This window comes from Perca fluviatilis, unplaced genomic scaffold (assembly GCF_010015445.1).
Source record: "Perca fluviatilis unplaced genomic scaffold, GENO_Pfluv_1.0 PFLUV_unplaced_scaf_10, whole genome shotgun sequence".
NCBI classification, from domain to species: Eukaryota; Metazoa; Chordata; class Actinopteri; order Perciformes; family Percidae; genus Perca; species Perca fluviatilis.
The window spans coordinates 153,163-171,870 of NW_024375503.1; the positions used below are offsets into that span (position 1 = coordinate 153,163).

The window sequence follows — 18,708 nt, forward strand, 5'->3', positions numbered from 1 at the left end:
CTCTGAACAAACTGATTAACAAGATGAGGAAACATGTTTAACATCTTTATATGAATATTTATTAATGTCAGTGATGTGTTACTGTCCCACCACCAGTTTACTTCTGTCATCATCACACTAACATCAGAATAAATCACAGGGCTTTTATCAACTGAACAGCACGTTAGAGAAATATTAAAACATTAAAATTACACAAAGAAAACTTAAAAATGATAAATGTATTTGTGATCTGACTTCAGTTGAAGTGATATAAACTACAAGATCAAACAGTAACAGTTATTACACCATAGAGGAACTGTTTCCAGGAATTACACATTTAACATATAAAAGGTGATTACATTTGTAAATATGTGGCATTTGATACGTTGCAGAACCAAAAAACAAACATTCTAAATTCAGAATAAAAGACATAAAACATTTTTATATTTGGAACCAGATACTTAATTGAAAACAAACGCATTTAAACATTTTAAGTAACACAATTGGACTCAACTAGAAAGAAGAGAAGGAAAGCAAAACTTGTAAAACCTACATGTTGGCATTTAGACTGAATGATCTTTTGATACATTGAAAATGAATATTTTGCATCAGATAATTCACAGAAACAAAAATGAATGAATTCTTACTTTCGAGTAAACAATCACATACCATACTTAATCAGATAATAATAATAAAAAACTGGTCCGTCCTATTTTGACAATACCACATAAAGACTGAGTGGTGATTAAAACAATATAAATGTTTGACAGAAACACTAAATAAAAGATTACATTTGATTAACTGTGCACATCTTTTCAGTGACAATATAATGGCTTTCATTTGTCCCACAAAAACATAAATTCAAAGTCTGATTTAATCAAACTAGAAACAATGGGCTGTGCATGTTAGAAACTAAACATACTAAATGCACCTAACATGTACACGACTCAAAGTATCAAAATAGTATTTATGGTGTCCTCAACATAAACAGAGTTAAAGCAGATTATCATTTATTAAATATATTAAATATGATTTCAGGTAAAAGTGAGCACTAATTGCAGTGATGTTCTTATATTTTCCTCTTGTAAGCCTTAATGGTAAAATCACTGTGTACTGATAATATCTTTTTCTCTTCAGAAGATCTAAATATCCATGTGAGGAGGACGTGCACCTCTGTAATCTCAAAGCATGAAGTCTCTTACTTGATGTTAAATGACTCTTTGATGCTTGCTTCTGCTTGTTCACGAGTGATCTTTTCCCACACTGAAGGAATATCAGCAGGCTCTGCATCATATGCTTCAGCAAATTCCTTGTTGACTTCGCCATTACATATTTCCAGTAGTCTGATGCCTGAAGACTTGCATCTGGAGCGATTTTTCCAGTTCGGGAAGATCTCTGCCACTTTGTGAGGGTGGTATTTACCATTTGTAGCATCACATTGAAAACTGATGTCACTGATCACAAGGGAAGAGCATACGTCAGTGACAAGTTTTTTGTCATATGACACCTGCATCTACCCAATCCTTCTGGCGGATGTAGTGAAGTAAAGTGCTCAGTGTGGGAGCTTCCTCCTGCATCACAAGGTGCTTTACAGAACGGACACTGATGACCACATCCAATCAGTTTGGTGAAAAGCTCATCCTGAGGACTCACATGAAGTTGTTTAGTTTCATTGTGGATGTTAGTGTGTTTAAAACTTTTCTCCAAGAGCGATCACCATGTCCTTCAAACACTCTGTGAGCCAGTGAGCAAACGGTTCCTGGTCTGCATTGTTCAGAATCATGAAAGCACCAAAAGCATCCTGGGAAATGACCAGTTTATCACCAAGTTCCTGACAGACATTTTTAACGAATGTCTTCAAGTTGCCACTCTTTTCTGTGTTAGCTTTGTTGATGGCATTATTTATGTTTCTGACACTTGACTGGAGATGTTGATCCTCAAACTTAAACAACGTAGACTGATTTGAGAAGCGTTCTCTATTTGATCGAGTATCCATTTCTTCACATACTCCTCATATGAGCAAATATAGCTCTGATAGGTTTTAAAGTCATCCTTTGAGAGCAAATCCAGTAAAACTGAATACTGGAAGAACATGCGTGTGCTGAACTGCTTGCTTGTCAACATTTCACCAATGATATCAGGACCCAAGGAACGGCTGACAAAGTCTTCGACTGCAGGCTTTAAGCAGCGGTTGGTGAATTCTTCTGCCTTCTTCTGGCACTGGTCTCGGTCATGGAAAACATCTTTAAAATCAGCTCGAAACTTTTCTTTGTTTTGATTCAGACATCTGTAGGGATCATTCCTTTGTATGAACTCTTCATGCAGTTTCTGAAACTGTCTGGCTGCAAATCCACAGCTGTGCTGTTTCAGAGAAACTTCAAACTCGATCTCTCTGTCTTTCTTAACATCCTGATTGTTTTGCAGCCTGTCATCAATCTGTGTAGGATCTCCTGGATGTAGGTATCATGGTAATTGTTCTTTTTTTCCAGTTTTTCAGTCACAAACTGTGTGCAGTCCTTTATGATATGATCAGCTAGGTTTTGCAAAGCCTTCACGTGATCTTTAAAGTTGAACATCTTGCTGACTGTGTGTATACCCTTCTCGTACCATCCTGCCCCTGTGTATGTAAAAGGCTCCAGTCCACAATCTTTCAGGTTCTTTTTACTTAATAATTCACAAACATGACTCCCCTTATGTGATAGATTTTCTCTCAGGTGGTGGGACACACTTGCAATGACATCTGTGGCCTTTTGTTCAGGAAAGGATAGTTCATTTACCATTTGATTCCACATCTCATCAAATTCTTTGTCGAGCTCTTTGTCTGTCATCTCGGACTTTTTCTCCGACATTTTTCAATCAGTCTAATTACTCTCCCTCTAATTCTTTTGTGTGGTTCTCCTTGATTCTATCAACTTCTGTCATTCCCTGTCTGATGTCAGATGCTGCTGTGAGTTGATTAAATACAGAGCCTCCATTTCTCGTCTGAGGCTCTTTGCACTGTTTGCAAACTCCTCTCTGTATTGTTCAACTAGATAAACATGACCCTCGGTTTTCTTGAAGTACTCTGTCAGATTGTCAAGGAGTTTTGTCTTCCATTCAGACAACACTGTGTAAGATTCACTTTTCAAATCTGTGAGAAGTTTGTTCATGTCAGATGCCTCAGATTTCCCAGCAACTGTACCGTAGTTGGAAATTCTTGTTTCAGATTTTGTCACCCATGTGTACATTTCTTTTTGAATTCCCATTCCCATTTGTTGAATTCTGTGCAGAGCCTCATGTATGCATCAGCCACCAGGCTGTTTCTGAAGCTGAAGATGAAGTTTTCGTGCTTTACTGCATTCCACAGGCTTTTCATCCACTCTGTAAACTCCAAGATATTATTAGCAGATGACTCACCACTTCCCAACATTTGGATTATGTTCTTCTTGAGCTCATATACAGCATCGCTGTACCCTGCATTGACTGGTGCCATTGGTGGGTTTCCATTCCACAGTCCAGGAATGTACCAGTTCCCAGTGTCTGGACTGTACTCCATCACATCAGAGAAGCTCTTGTTCTCCTCTTTCTTTTCCATTTTGGCGCTGCCTGGGTCATCTCATTTAACTGTTGCAAGAGCAGTTCCCTGTCTCGTGAGTTCTTCTCATGGGCTGAAACATCTGACACATTCTGGTGAACAAACTGACATTTTGGCTTTTTGCCAACCGCTGTCATTCTGAGGAAGGCATGCACAACTATTTGTAGGATGTCCTTCATTTCTGTTGAATTCTCCATTGCAATATTGATGATGGTGATATCACTCAGCCCCACAACAAGTGTTGCAAGCTCGTTGTCGTGCTCATGGCTATTGTCCAGTTGTGCAAGCTCTGGTGACTTCAAGCCCTCAGTGTCAATGATCACCATGAAGTCACAGTTGAGTTCTTTTAAGATCTTCATTGATTCTGATGAGCAACATAAAGGCACCTCGAGTGCATCGGCCACTGCTGACTGCAAACTGCACTCCAAACATGGTGTTGAGGAGAGTGGACTTTCCTGTGCTCTGAACTCCAAGGACTGTGACTACCAGTATATTGCTCTCTGGAGGCACCAAGTTATTGAGCTGAGAGAGAACGTCACTCACCCATCGGAAGGTATGTTGGATGCATCTCCATCTACAAGCTCAAGAGGGAATCCATCAAGTAACAATTCTGCACAAAGTTTGGGCAGATGCTGTAATTGTTGACGTGATAGGTCTGTTTCTGGAAGGGAAAGTGAAGCTTCATAGATCTGACCCATTTTCGCGGAAGAAGTGTTCAGTCCCCAGTGAGCTGTTGGAAAGTTGTCTGTCAATGTCTTTGATCTCCTCTTTGTTCTCAGAACTTTTGCGTTTTTCTTTGTACTGCTCCCTGAGACCAGACAGTTTTTCCGGGACACAGTATGTCGAGTTCATTCGCATCCATTTCAGGAAATAGCTCCTCTCTATCCCTGGCCTTGATATTGCTTTGATGAAACATGTCATTGCATTTGACATGTCATAAGTGTTCTGTTTTCCCCTAAGTTCTGTTTTCTGTACCTGAAGATCACTTTTGTATTTTTCTATGTCCTCAGTTCCAACTTTTCGAGCCGGAATTCTTCCTTGTCTAAGCAAGTCACGTCCTTCCATATTTGGCCTTGCAAGGGTAGCTGAGCTTCTTTGTATTTAAGGATATTTTGAATTTCTGCAGTGATCTCATCTGCATTTTTCTTTGCATCCTGGCACTCTGGAGAGTCTTCATCAACCGAGATTCCCAGGTCATGGGCGATGTCAGCCATCTGCTCAATTCCCATCTTCATCTTTGTGTTCTGAACAACACTGCTGACTGTTTTCTGCAGGATTTTGACAAAGTCTGCATCATTGATGCCTTTACCCTTCAAAAGGATGTTGCTATTAGTTAAGCCCAACTGGGTTGCTAACTTCTTTAGAGCATTCATATTAAAATGCTTGCTTTTATGGTTACCCACAAAGAAGAGCTGTGCCTTGTGTTGTGGTTGGTTGGTAAGTAGCTTACATCCAGAGTCCAAAGTGTCAAAGAACACAAAAACTGCTGCAGATGTCTGACACAAAAAAGAAAATTGTGTTTCAAACAAAGCAATGTCCCCACAAGGTTAGCTACAGCCACTGGCTCACTGAAAACATCCATGTTTTGTTCCCACATGGAAGGTACCAAGTTATTTCAGCCAGTCCATTGGATATTTTCCTTGGACTGTCACCACACTCCATATTATGATGAACAAAGATATCGTGGTATTGCTGGGGATTGCTCAGAAGCTCATTGAGGATCTCTGACTTGGACATTGAGCTTTCACCCAGTCTCACAAAAGATATCATCGGAAGTTCACAGAGAACAATTCTTTCTTCAATGAAGCCCTTGGATTGTAAAAGAGACTGAGGTCTGTACTTTTTAACAATATCTCTCATGGCCCAAAGCATGAGTGTGCACTGCTTTGTGTCACAATTAGGAAGCAACAGAGGCACAGAAAACTGACACATGGACATTTTGAGGGCCATTTCCTGCCCGTACAAAACCATCAGAACACAGAAAGAGAGCAGTGATCATGTCAAGGGGTTTAGCATGTCACCTGAATATAGAGTGTTGACCAGATTATCAAGATCTAACTCTGCATTCCCTAACGGATCATCATAGTTACATACTGATGTACATTTCACATTCCTAGCTGTCACATTAACCATCATCAGTTTCTTCAGAAAATGCCATGGAAGATCTGAATTACAGTTTGCAAGTTCATCAGTAATGGTCTTCTTATCAATCTGAAGTATTGTGCTCAGGGATAGCTTCTCTTTGTAGTGCTGCTCCAACCCCAGATCCTCCAATAGGCCTTCTAGGTGTGTCTCTGTAGACATGAAAATTAAATAAATCCCATCACTGGTTATTTCAATATTCCATAGCATCGATCAAACTTAATTTTAACATATACTCAGTTGACAGTGTATTAGGTCCACCTAAAGCAAATGTAGTCTAATACAACAGTCTTGCATTCTACCAACCTTCACAATGTTATGTTGTTTTGAGTGGTGTTGATTCAAATTTCATTAGATTCTAATTTATCTGTATCTTTCATATTGGATTACAGTTTGGGTGAGTACTGTTCCTACTGCTGTCAACAAATAATGCTCTTCCAGAAACATAACTTGTTCACGTATGGTTAGCTCCTATTTATATTAGCTTAGCTTTTATTCATATATAAATCTTATTTATACATTTTATTAGTTAACTTTAACTTATATTTTTAGCTTATGTTATTATCTTATGTTATTTTACAGTATATGTTATTCTATATAGACTTACATATTTATTTATATTTATTTAATTGTTCCAGTACCACCGAACATCCATTTTATCACTTTTTAATGCACCCTTGGGTTGTCACAAAGTAATCATGTTGTGCTACGCAATGACAATAAAGTGCTTGAAGTTGAACCTCATCTTTAGGCTACTTGTTGTTAAGGTAACCACTAACTGTAGTTAGCTGCTGTCATTTAGTTAGCTGTAAAGCTTTCCAATTAACTGAGCCCAGGGTGCAAGGAGCCAAAACAAGAAGAAAACCATCTCAGTACTGTTTTCCCTGTCGTAAAGCTCCCTAGCAGTATCAGAGTCTGTTTTTGGAACCAGTCCAGCAACTCCGGCTGTGTTCACTGAAAGCTCCCAGTCACGCCAGAGTCAGCTAAACAGTTAGCATGATGGATAAACGTAACTCACATTCAGCACTATCAGCTACTGTAAATGCTAATCAATATCCGCAATGCAACAAGCCTCTCCCTAGCCTCTGATTGGCTAGTACTTGTTGCCTCCGTTGGTTGGATTGGTTAGGTTTAGAGGAGTGAGATTAGGAGTGAGGAGTGAGATTGGTTAGTGTAAAAGTACCAGGATAAGCAAATTAGAGGCAGAGAAAGGCAAGTTAAGAGTAAAGTTGCCTTCGCCGTTACAGTTATCAAAGCTCTCAGTAAACACGGCTGGACGGGAACAAACACAACTTGATTTTACGGAGGATGCCAGATTTACCGACAGAGAATACAGTACTAAGATGGTTTTCTTTCAAAGTTTGGCTTCTTGCACCTCGGGTCTGAATCAGCTGTACAGCTAACCAAGCTAACCAAACTATCTAGCTAATGGCAGCTAACTACAGTTAGTGGTTACTTTAGCAACAAGTAGTCTAAAGCTAATGTTATCTGTCCAAAACTCCATAAACCCCTCAGTACTGTATTCAGTGATATCTAGTCTCACATTGCCAGACCTTCCTCAACAGTGCGCGTGGGAGGGTCTGGTGAATGCACACAGTAGTATGGATGGGAGAACAACGGCGCTCTGGTTTATTGGTATTTCTTTAAACCAATCACAATCGTCTTGGCGGGGCTAGCTCGGACGGGGCCACGGTGCTAAATAGTCTCTGGAATGAACTTGTTTTGGTGGAACATGTGTACATGGTAGTGACATGGTTAAAATGCTGACAGCTAACACTAAACAATGTAAAGTTTGACTGTATTTCATTGTAGAGGATATTGTAAATGCCCTTTTACCATCTGGTGGTTGTTTTTGTCAGTCAACAGCAATTCACTAGTGAAATAAGTAATTTTTAAAGTTATTACATTATTTTTTAAATCATTTAATTTTGACAATATGGCCTTGGCAATAATGTCCCCAACTGTTGTTTACTACCCTTCTTTTTTCTTTTTTTTTACTTTATTAAAAATTATCGGTTCAGGCACCGTTTAGGCACTGGCACCATTTTAAAAGTACCACTTTTAACAAACGATGCCCAACCCTATTCCTAAAGCAATTTAGAATGTATTTCCTCAGCATATTAGGTCATATTGTTGATTGTTATGGCCATTATTTGAACAGTAAAAAATTATAATAGAAAGAGGTTTTTTTAAACTTTGATGTCTCTAATGCTGATTATTCATTGATTCATTGGAACTGAATTATTTAAAAATAATACTTTCTCAGCAAAATGATGTATGCAATTAATTTAGATAAATTAATCACAGAGTATGTAAGTAATTAGATTACATTTTTTAATCGATTGACAGCCCTAGTCATAACACAAACATCTCAAACAATGCATTAAAAGTGTCATTATTTACAGAATGCCACTTATTCATTTTTATGACAGGTTGCTGTCTAGGTTAATGTCAAGTTGTCATAACAAAGACTGGCAGGTTGTATTGTCTTGCTTAATGTCAGGTTAGTCATAACACAGACATCTCAAACAATGCATTAAAAGTGTCATTATTTATAGAAATACACTTATTGATGACAGCCATAACTAATAATAGAGACTCTTCATGTTCATGACAGGTTTCATGTCTTATTCCATTATTTATGATGTCTATATTTTTCAAATGTTTTTGTTGTTGTTTATAAGATACATCTAGGTGAATTAAATATTTCTAAACAGTTGAAGACTTACTTTAAAGCACATTTTTAGGTGCATTCTTACTCAACTTTTATCTGCATCCTCACTTGTGTGCAGATACACTTTGTAAAAAATATATGTACTCATAAGTACCATATAGAATTATTTTGTGTTTTTTTTTAAATAGTATTTTGTAATATTTTTATAATAAATGGCGGAGGCTCCAAATAACCTCTCTCGGGATTTCTGCCACTCTGCACTGTAAATTGTTAGCTTTGTTTTTTGGCCATTTGAATTGTGTGAACTAAACTTTATGATCCTTTTTGGGGTTTTTCTTTTGTCACGCTGTTGAATTGTATAGTGACATTCTGGCAGGTGTCTTGAACACGTGTCCACCACATTTATATCAATGAGGGTAGACTAAATATTAGGGGAGGGAATCTCAGTATAATGTAATATGGTTAAAATGTACCACAAATACCAGCCTCCAAAATATATAAGTTGAATCAACATCTCTTAAAACAGTTTTAACAAATACTAAACATGCTAATCTTAATGAATTATTAATCTCTGTTTTTTATTAGACTGCATTAGTTCTGCCTACTCAGACTGCCTTTGGGTCCTTATCCCTGTTGCCCTCATGGTGCGTTCTATTATTTATCCGTGTCGGACTTCCGACTAGGAAAACATACGTTGCTAGTAACAAGCACCAATGCGTCACTTTTTCCCGGATTTCCGGAGCTCGGAACTCGGACAACCGTGAGGACACCGAGCAAGAATTCCGATACGGATTCCAAGATGGCAGCGCCCTGTGTAACTTGTAGGTATGAATTGTTGTCATTGTTTTTGGACCACCTTGGCTTTTAAAATGAGGATTTCAATCACTCGTATTACAGCAATTCCTTATTATGTCCGTTTCACCTGCCTGTTGGTAGTGGAATCGGTCTTGTTTGGAGCGCAATATTGAATGAAGCCTTGTTTGCTAACGTGGCTAGCGTTGCTAACTCGGCCAGTGCTACCATAGCAACAGCTTTCCGTGTGGTGTCCATGTTTTTTCTCGAATCGGACGCGCAAAACATACCAGAATGCTTGAAGTGTGGAAGTGACGTCATATCCCAGGTCTGAGTCGGTTCGTTGAGAATAATAGAACGCACCATCATAGACTGTGTGTTGCTCTGCATAACCAGCTGTGACTTTATTTAGAAAATTCATTCTTCAATTTTCTTTTAATATCAATTATGATTTTATTTGACTTACTTGTGTGGACAGATGTTTCAGTTGGCTTGCTTATTGGTTGCAGAGACAGGGACTGACTGCTGACATGGCTGGGCTCTGTAGGAACAATATAATGGTATCACTTATAACGTAAAAATCATGTTACATATTTATTTATATTTATTTAATTGTTCCAGTCGGGTACAGAACAATCCATTTTATCACTTTTAGGGCACCCTTTGGGTTGTAACAAAGTAATCTTGTTGTGCTACGCAATGACAATAAAGTGCTTGAACTTGAACGTTAGCTTTAGGCTACTTGTTGTTAAGGTAACCACTAACTGTAGTTAGCTGCTGTCAGCTAGTTAGCTGTAAAGCTTTCCAATTGGCCGAGCCCAGGGTGCAAGGAGCCAAAACAAAAACATCTCGGTACTGTTTTCCCTGTCGCTTCCCTCGCAGTCTTAGAGTCTGATTTTGGAACCAGTCCAGTGACTCGGCTGTGTTCACTGAAAGCTCCCAGTCACAGCAGAGTCAGCTAAACAGCTAGCATGATGGATAAATGTAACTCTGCTATGGCTAAATGGCTGCTGTAAATGCTAATCAATATCGCAATGCAACAAGCCTCTCCCTAGCCTCTGATTGGCTAGTACTTGTTGCCTCTGTTGGTTGGATTGGTTAGGTTTAGCAACCCGGTCTCACGGCAGTTCGTGTAAATGTCCACGTTATTCTTAATCTATTGATACGTGTTCACGGAGACGTTTTTCTCTTTTTACGTGTAAATGTCACGTTATTTTTTTTCGTTTTTTACGGGTAAATGTCACGTTATTTTTGGGGGGAAGGACGGACCGGAGGCGGCCAAAGGAAGCTCCATAAGCCGGAGGCCCGCGAGGCGGCCTGGGTTGGGACGCGCGACAATAACGGGATGGCGGAGGTTAACACAGTAACACACGGGACAAAACCCCACACGCAGGGACACCATCCCGGGAAACAAAGCGCCACACGCAGGACGGAACCCCGGTCTCCCGGGTGAAAGTCCTGTATTAGGCGCTTGTGGAGTTTGACTCGAAAGACAGTTAACCACAGGTTCCCGTTAATCTCATGATGGACATGTGTTGTGATATTTAAACAAACGATCCATCAACGGCGAAATAAAAGCCTCTCATTTAGAGAGCGGTCTGAGAGACCTCCAGCTTAGAGCGGGGTCTCCGAGCATTCCTGGCCGAGCGACGAGCTGCCATTCCCCGGGGCGCTGCTGGCTGTCCCGCTTTTTATAGAGCTTCTCAACTCCGAAAACTTTGAGGCAAGACTGCCTATATTCGAAATGTAAACAGTTAATTTCTCACCTAAAACGTTCTCAGATGTGAATTTAGTGATGAATAAATTGGCAAAAATGGTTAAAATTGTCCTTTTGTGTGTCTGTCTATGTACCGGAAACGGCAATGGTTGAGGCACGTGTGCATCACTTAAAAGTGTCCCCTGGAAACACTTCCGTTGTGTTGTGTTTTATTTGCGTGCATTTTCTTTTAGTTGCGTGTTGTGGTTTTATTTGCATGCGTTTTCTTTTAGTTGCGTGCTGTGTTTTAATCTCGTTTTCTTTTAGTTGCGTGCTGTGATCTATTTGTGTGCATTTTCTTAATGTTGCGTGTTGTGGCCTCTCAGGGCCACCGTACTGTTGCCCTCATAGACTGTATGTTGCCCTGCATAACCAGTTGTGAGTTTATTTTGAAAATTCATTCTTCAATTTTTTTTATTGCAATTATGATTTTATTTGACTTACTTGTGTGGACAGATGTTTCAGTTAGCTTGCTTATTGGTTGTGCAGAAACCTGGAGAGAGTTAGACTCTCCTGGATTCAGCTTGTTTGTGTCTGTTGTTGAAAATATCACAGATTCATGTCCCCCAGGCATTGATCCTGATAGCACTATACCAGTGGATGAATCTGAAAATGTTTTCTGCAGGATAACATGTAGTACTAGTGTTATTCCAGTAACGTGTAGTACTAGTACTATTCCAGTAACATGTAGTACTGGTACTATTCCAATTATAATCAACAACAGACCACACAAAGTGGTGAATAGAGGGGCAATACTTAACAACCTAATTGGAATTAAAACTACCACTGCAATGATAGAAAAGGATAGGAAAATTAGATGTGGATTACTAAATATCAGATCTCTGTCTTCTAAAGCAGCACTAGTAAATGAATTGATATCTGATAATCAAATTGATCTATTCTGTCTTACTGAAACATGGCTGGGCCATGAAGAATATGTTAGTCTAAATGAAGCGACTCCTCCCAGTCATATTAATACTCAAATTCCTAGAGGCTCAGGCCGAGGAGGGGGAGTTGCAGCCATATTTGATTCAATCCTGTTAATTAATCCTAAACCCAAACTGAATTATAACTCTTTTGAAAGCCTTGTTCTTAATCTCGAACATCCAACATGGAAATCAGAACAGCCAATTATATTTGTTGTTGTCTACCGAGCTCCAGGTCCGTATTCTGAATTTTTATCTGAATTCTCAGAGTTTTTATCAAGTGTAGTCCTTAAATCGACAAAGTACGTACCTTGTAGGTGATTTTAATATCCATGTGGACGTTGACAGCAATAGCCTTACTACTGCTTTCAACACATTACTGGATTCAATCGGTTTCAGTCAGACTGTGCACAAAGCGAGACTGTTTTAACCACACCCTCGACCTTGTGCTGGCATATGGTATTGAGATTGAGGATTTAATAATATTTCGCGAGAATTTGGTATTATCAGATCATTTTTTAATTACTTTTGAATTCTTGCTACCTGACCATACTAAACTAGATAAAGGCTTCTACACTAGATGCCTATCTGACAGTGCTATAGCTAAATTTAAGGAAGATATTACAACAGCATTTGACTCTATGTCGTGCCTTAGAATAACAGAGGACCTCTATGTTAACCTCAGTCCCTCTCGGGTTGATGCATTTGTGGACGGTGCTGCGACTTGCCTACGGACGACCTTGGACTCTGTCGCTCCTCTCAAAAAGAAGACGATGAAGCGAAGGAAAACAGCTCCTTGGTATAACGAACAAACTCGCAGATTGAAACAAGTCTCGCGAAACCTCGAGGGTAAGTGGCGCTCCACCAAAGTGGAAGAATCCCGTCTGGATTGGCAAGAAAGTCTCAAAACCTATAGGAAGGCCTTAAGAAAAGCCAGATCAGACTATTACTCTTCACTAATAGAAGAAAATAAGAACAACCCAAGGTTTCTTTTCAGCACTGTAGCCAGGCTGACAGACAGTCATAGCTCTACTGAGCCATCTATTCCTCTAGCTCTGAGTAGTGATGACTTCATGAGCTTCTTCAATGATAAAATTATAACAATTAGAGATAAAATTAATCACCTTTTGCCCTCAACTTCTAACAGTTCATCTTTAAATACAGGACCGCTAGAACGAACGACTAGTCCGGACATATACTTAGACTGCTTTTATCCTATAGACCTTCAACAATTAATGTTAAAGATATCCTCAGCTAAGCCATCTACCTGTCTCTTGGACCCCATCCCAACGAGGCTACTCAAAGAAGCGTTACCCGTGGTAAACACTTCACTACTAGATATGATCAATATGTCTCTATTAACAGGTTATGTACCGCAGTCATTTAAAATAGCTGTGATAAAACCTCTTCTGAAAAAAAAAACCGAACCCTGGATCCTGAGGTCTTAGCAAACTATAGACCTATATCTAACCTTCCCTTTCTATCCAAGATCCTTGAGAAGGTGGTTGCTAATCAGTTATGTGATTTTCTACATAGCAACAGTTTATTTGATGACTTTCAATCAGGATTTAGAAAGAATCATAGCACAGAGACGGCACTGGTGAAAATTACTAACGACCTTCTAACAGCTGCAGACAAAGGACTTGTCTCCATTCTTGTTTTACTAGATCTTAGTGCTGCATTTGACACTATTGATCATACAATCCTGTTACAGAGATTAGAACACTTAGTCGGAATTAAAGGAACTGCACTAAGATGGTTTAAGTCTTATTTCTCTGAGCGATCCCAATTTGTTAACATTAACGATAAACCCTCCAAGCACGCCAAAGTTAGCCATGGCGTTCCTCAAGGCTCAGTGCTTGGACCAATTCTATTTTCCTTATATATGCTTCCTCTAGGCCATATTATTAGGAAACACTCAATTAATTATCACTGCTACGCAGACGATACCCAATTATATCTGTCAATTAAGCCAGATGAAAGTGGTCAGTTAGCAAGACTTCAAACGTGTGTTGAGGATATAAAATCCTGGATGACCCACAACTTCCTGATGTTAAACTCAGACAAAACGGAAGTTATTGTGATAGGACCAACGCACTGCCGAACTTCGTTTTCGAAAGATATAGCTACTCTGGATGGTATTGCCCTGGCCTCCAGCACTGCTGTCAGAAATTTGGGAGTTATTCTTGATCAGGATATATCCTTCAACGCCCATTTAAAACAAACCTCAAGAATAGCCTTTTTCCATCTTCGTAACATTGCCAAAATTAGGAATATCCTGTCTCAGAATGATGCTGAAAAACTAGTCCATGCATTCGTTACTTCTAGATTAGATTACTGCAATTCCTTATTATCAGGTTGCCCAAATAAGTCCCTTAAGCTCTCCAGCTGATCCAGAATGCTGCAGCACGTGTTCTGACGAGAACTAAGAGAAGAGATCATATTTCTCCTGTATTAGCTTCTCTGCATTGGCTTCCTGTGAAATCTAGGATCGAATTTAAAATCCTCCTCCTGACTTACAAAGCTCTAAATGGTCAAGCACCATCATACCTAGAAGAGCTCTTAGTACCTTATTGTCCCACTAGGGCACTGCGCTCCCGGAATGCGGGGCTACTCGTGGTTCCTAGAGTCTCTGGAAGTAGACTGGGGGCCAGGGCCTTCAGCTATCAGGCTCCGCTTCTGTGGAACCAGCTTCCAGTCTGGGTTCGAGGGGCAGACACCGTCGCAACATTCAAGAGTAAACTGAAAACCCTCCTCTTTGACAAAGCTTATAGTTAGGGAGTGAGGAGTTGCAGCGTCCACCGAACCCGGCCCACCTGCTTCTCCTCGTAGTTAGTTATGCTATTACAATTCTAGACTGCAGGGGAGGCTGTTTCCTTCCTATGACACACTGAGCTGCTCTCTCTTCTCTACTTGTTACTTCTGTATGCATCCTGTCCCAGAATTGCTTGTTACTAATCTAGCTCTGGGGAGTTTACTCCCCGAGTCCTTATGTTTCTTTCGCAGAGCTATGCTCTGTGATTCTCTGTAAAACCCGGCCGCATCCTGCTGCATCCTGCTGCATCCTGCTGCATCCACCCATGCTCTGCAGCGCCACGCTACATCCCGCAACGCCCTGCTGTGATGTTCCTATGCACAGAGTAGTCTGGATACGGTATAGGGGACAGCACTACTCAGTATGACACGATGTGCCCTGCTATGACATGAACTTCCACGATAACCTTCGACATCACTGTGACCTTTAATGTGACTATTATCGCCACTGTTCATCACACCCCCAACCGGCCCGTCAGACACCGCCTACCAAGAGTCTGGGTCTGCCGAGGTTTCTTCCTAAAAGGGAGTTTTTCCTTGCCACTGTCGCGATAGCCACTGCTAATGCTTGCTCTTGAGGGAATTACTGTAATTGTTGGGGTTTTGGAAATTACAGAGTGTGGTCTAGACCTACTCTATCTGTAAAGTGTCTCGAGATAACTTTTGTTATGATTTGATACTATAAATAAAATTGAATTGAATTGAATTGAATTAGATCTTGCCCAATGTCTCCCTCACTGGAACAAGTCACAATGGAGCTCTCCACTTCACCAGCAGGGGGTCACACGGCAGAGACAGGGACTCACTGTAGACATCATAGACTATAATCTGGACAGGAGGGCTGAGCTCTGTAGGAACAATATAATGGTATCACTTATTACATAAAAATCATGTTCTGTCATGTTTATATTTAAAGTGCTGCTTGACTGCCAAGTTAAAGAGTTGTGGTTAAAAGACAAAGCCACATATGTGTGTGATCCACATGTGCGCAATCCGGGCGCTGTAGGAGACGGCTGCCTCTCCAGTAGCTCTCCAGATTTTAGCTCTTTTAACCTATTTTATCCTCTTTCTTTCTACTTTTTTTCTCTTCTTGTGAAGAGATTGTGTGTTTCATATATATCCTATGGATATTTCAAACTTGTAAAATGCAACCAAGAGCCAGCTTTCCCACTTACTCAAGAGAGGAATTGCTGGCTCTTGCGCACAAAGGAACCCTATCCCAGCGGAGCTGAGGAGGAGACCCAGGGGCTGCAAGGCTGGGGCTAAGCTGAAGGACAACCTTTACACACACACGAACCCTTACACATATACAGATATGCAATCACCACCCATACCCCGTCCCTCGCCTTCGCCGCTTATTACCCCCAGACAGGTGGGCGGGTCTGTGACCAGCGCCTTGCATGGCTGCAGGACCAGATGGCTGCTTGCCTGTGCTGGATTACCTCCACCCCAACACTCTCCCCCCATTGCGTGTCTTGTGTGCTCTTGTACTGGTTATGTGCTTATGTTGCTGAGGTGTTTTTTCCTGTTTCCACACTGTACTCCTATCAGGGGCATAGTCTGGGAGTTGCCTTTTTCTCCTCCTCTTTCCTCATGTCATGCTGTATTGTCTTAATTACCCTGTCTTCCTGTCCTGTCTACCCCATTGTCATATTGTATGTTTGTATGTACCTTGTAAAGGCTTTGTGATTTTTATCTGTGAAATGCGCTCTATAAATAAACTTTTTTACTTACTTACTTACTTACTTACATTGTAATCAACATTCATGACACTTTACTTGAGGTCAAGGAAAAATATTTATGACAAACCGATATAATGGTCTAATGGCAGGCAATGTAAAACCAACCACTTATGACAGTTTAATGTAATGTTAACACATAACAGTTAAAACAGTTTCTCTAAGTTTGATAATTAGGCCTGCTATGACATTTTTATGACAGGTTGCTGTCTAGGTTAATGTCAAGTTGTCATAACAAAGACTGGCAGGTTATATTGTCTTGCTTAATGTCAGGTTAGTCATAACACAGACATCTCAAACAATGCATTAAAAGTGTCATTATTTATAGAAATACACTTATTGATGACAGCCATTAACAATAATAGAGACTCTTCATGTTCATGACAGGTTTCATGTCTTATGCCATTATTTATGACGTCAATATTTTTCAAATGTTTTTGTTGTTGTTTATAAGATACATCTAGGTGAATTAAATATTTCTAAACAGTTGAAGACTCATTTTAAAGCACATTTTTAGGTGCATTCTTACTCAACTTGTCAATTGTTTTATCTGCATCTTTCTAAATTTCGCTGCACATGCACATGTGCACAGATACACTCGCACAAAACACTCATTTTGTTTTTATTTTTGATGATTTTCTTAGTTCATATATTTTCTTACTTTTCATCACTATCATGTACTCATAATTACCATATAGAGAATCATTTTGTGTGTTTTTTAATCATATTCTGTAATATTTGTATAATAAATGTAAACAATATTTAGGTGGAGGCTCCAAATAACCACTTTGGGATTCCAGCCACTCTCTGCACTGTAAATTGTTAGGTTTGTTTTTTGGCCATTTGATTTGTGCAAACTAAACTTTTGGGGTTTTTCTTTGTCACGCTGTTGAATTGTAAATTGCCATTCGGGCAGGTGTCTTGAACACGTGTCCACCACATTTATATCAATGAGTTTAGACTAAATATTAGGGGGAAAAATCTCAGTATAATGTAATATGGTTAAACTGCATCACAAATACCAGCCTCCCAAATATATAAGTTGAATCAACATCTCTTGAAAGACTTTTAACTAATACTAAACATGCTAATCTTAATGAATTATTAATCTCTCTTTTTATTAGATAGCATAACCAGCTGTGACTTTATTTTGAAAATTCTTTCTTTATTTTTTTTAATTGCAATTATGATTTTATTTGACTTACTTGTGTGGACAGATGTTACAGTTGGCTTGCTTATTGGTTGTGCAGTAACCTGGAGAGAGTTAGACTCTCCTGGATTCAGACTAAATATTAGGGGAAATCTCACTAAAATGTAATACGGTTAAACTGCATCACAAATACCAGCCTCACAAATTTATAAATTGAATCAACATCTCTTAAAACACTTTGAACAAATACTAAACATTCTAATCTTAATGAATTATTAATTCTTTTTTTATTAGATAGCATTAGCTCTGCCTACTCAGACTGCCTTTGGGTCCTTATCCCTGTTACCCTCATAGACTGTATGTCGCCCCTGCATAACCAGCTGTGACTTTATTTAGAAAATTCCTTCTTAAATTTCTTTTTTTATTGCAATTATGATTTTATTTGACTTACTTGTGTGGACAGATGTTTCAGTTGGCTTGCTTATTGGTTGTGCAGAAACCTGGAGAGAGTTAGACTCTCCTGGATCCAGGTTGCTGAGAGTCAGGTTGTTTGTGTCCTTTGTCAGATCTTGCCCAATGTCTCCCTCGCTGGAACAAGTCACAATGTCACTCTCCACTTCACCAGCAGGGGGTCACAACACAGAGACAGGGACTCACTGCTGACATCATAGACTATAATCTGGACAGGAGGGCTGAGCTCTGTAGGAACAATATAATGGTATCACTTATTACATAAAAATCATGTTCTGTCATGTTTATATTTAAAGTGCTGCTTGACTGCCAAGTTAAAGAGTTGTGGTTAAAAGACAAAGCCACATATGTGTGTGATCCACATGTGCGTAATCCGGGCGCTGTAGGAGACGGCTGCCTCTCCAGTAGCTCTCCAGATTTTAGCTCTTTTAACCTATTTTATCCTCTTTCTTTCTACTTTTTTACTCTTCTTGTGAAGAGATTGTGTGTTTCATATATATCCTATGGATATTTCAAACTTTAAAGTGCAACCAAGAGCCAGCTTTCCCACTTACTCAAGAGAGGAATTGCTGGCTCTGCGCGCACAAAGGACACCCTATCCCAGCGGAGCTGAGGAGGAGACCCAGGGGCTGCAAGGCTGGGGCTAAACTGAAGGACAACCTAGCGGAGAATCGGACGCGCTACAAGCCAT

At 39.8% G+C, this 18,708-nt stretch overlaps 1 pseudogene; it reads right to left on the reverse strand.

Moving 5' to 3' along the window:
* Window positions 1–1,118: 1,118 nt before the first annotated feature.
* On the reverse strand, window positions 1,119–18,708 carry LOC120555023 (annotated as a pseudogene).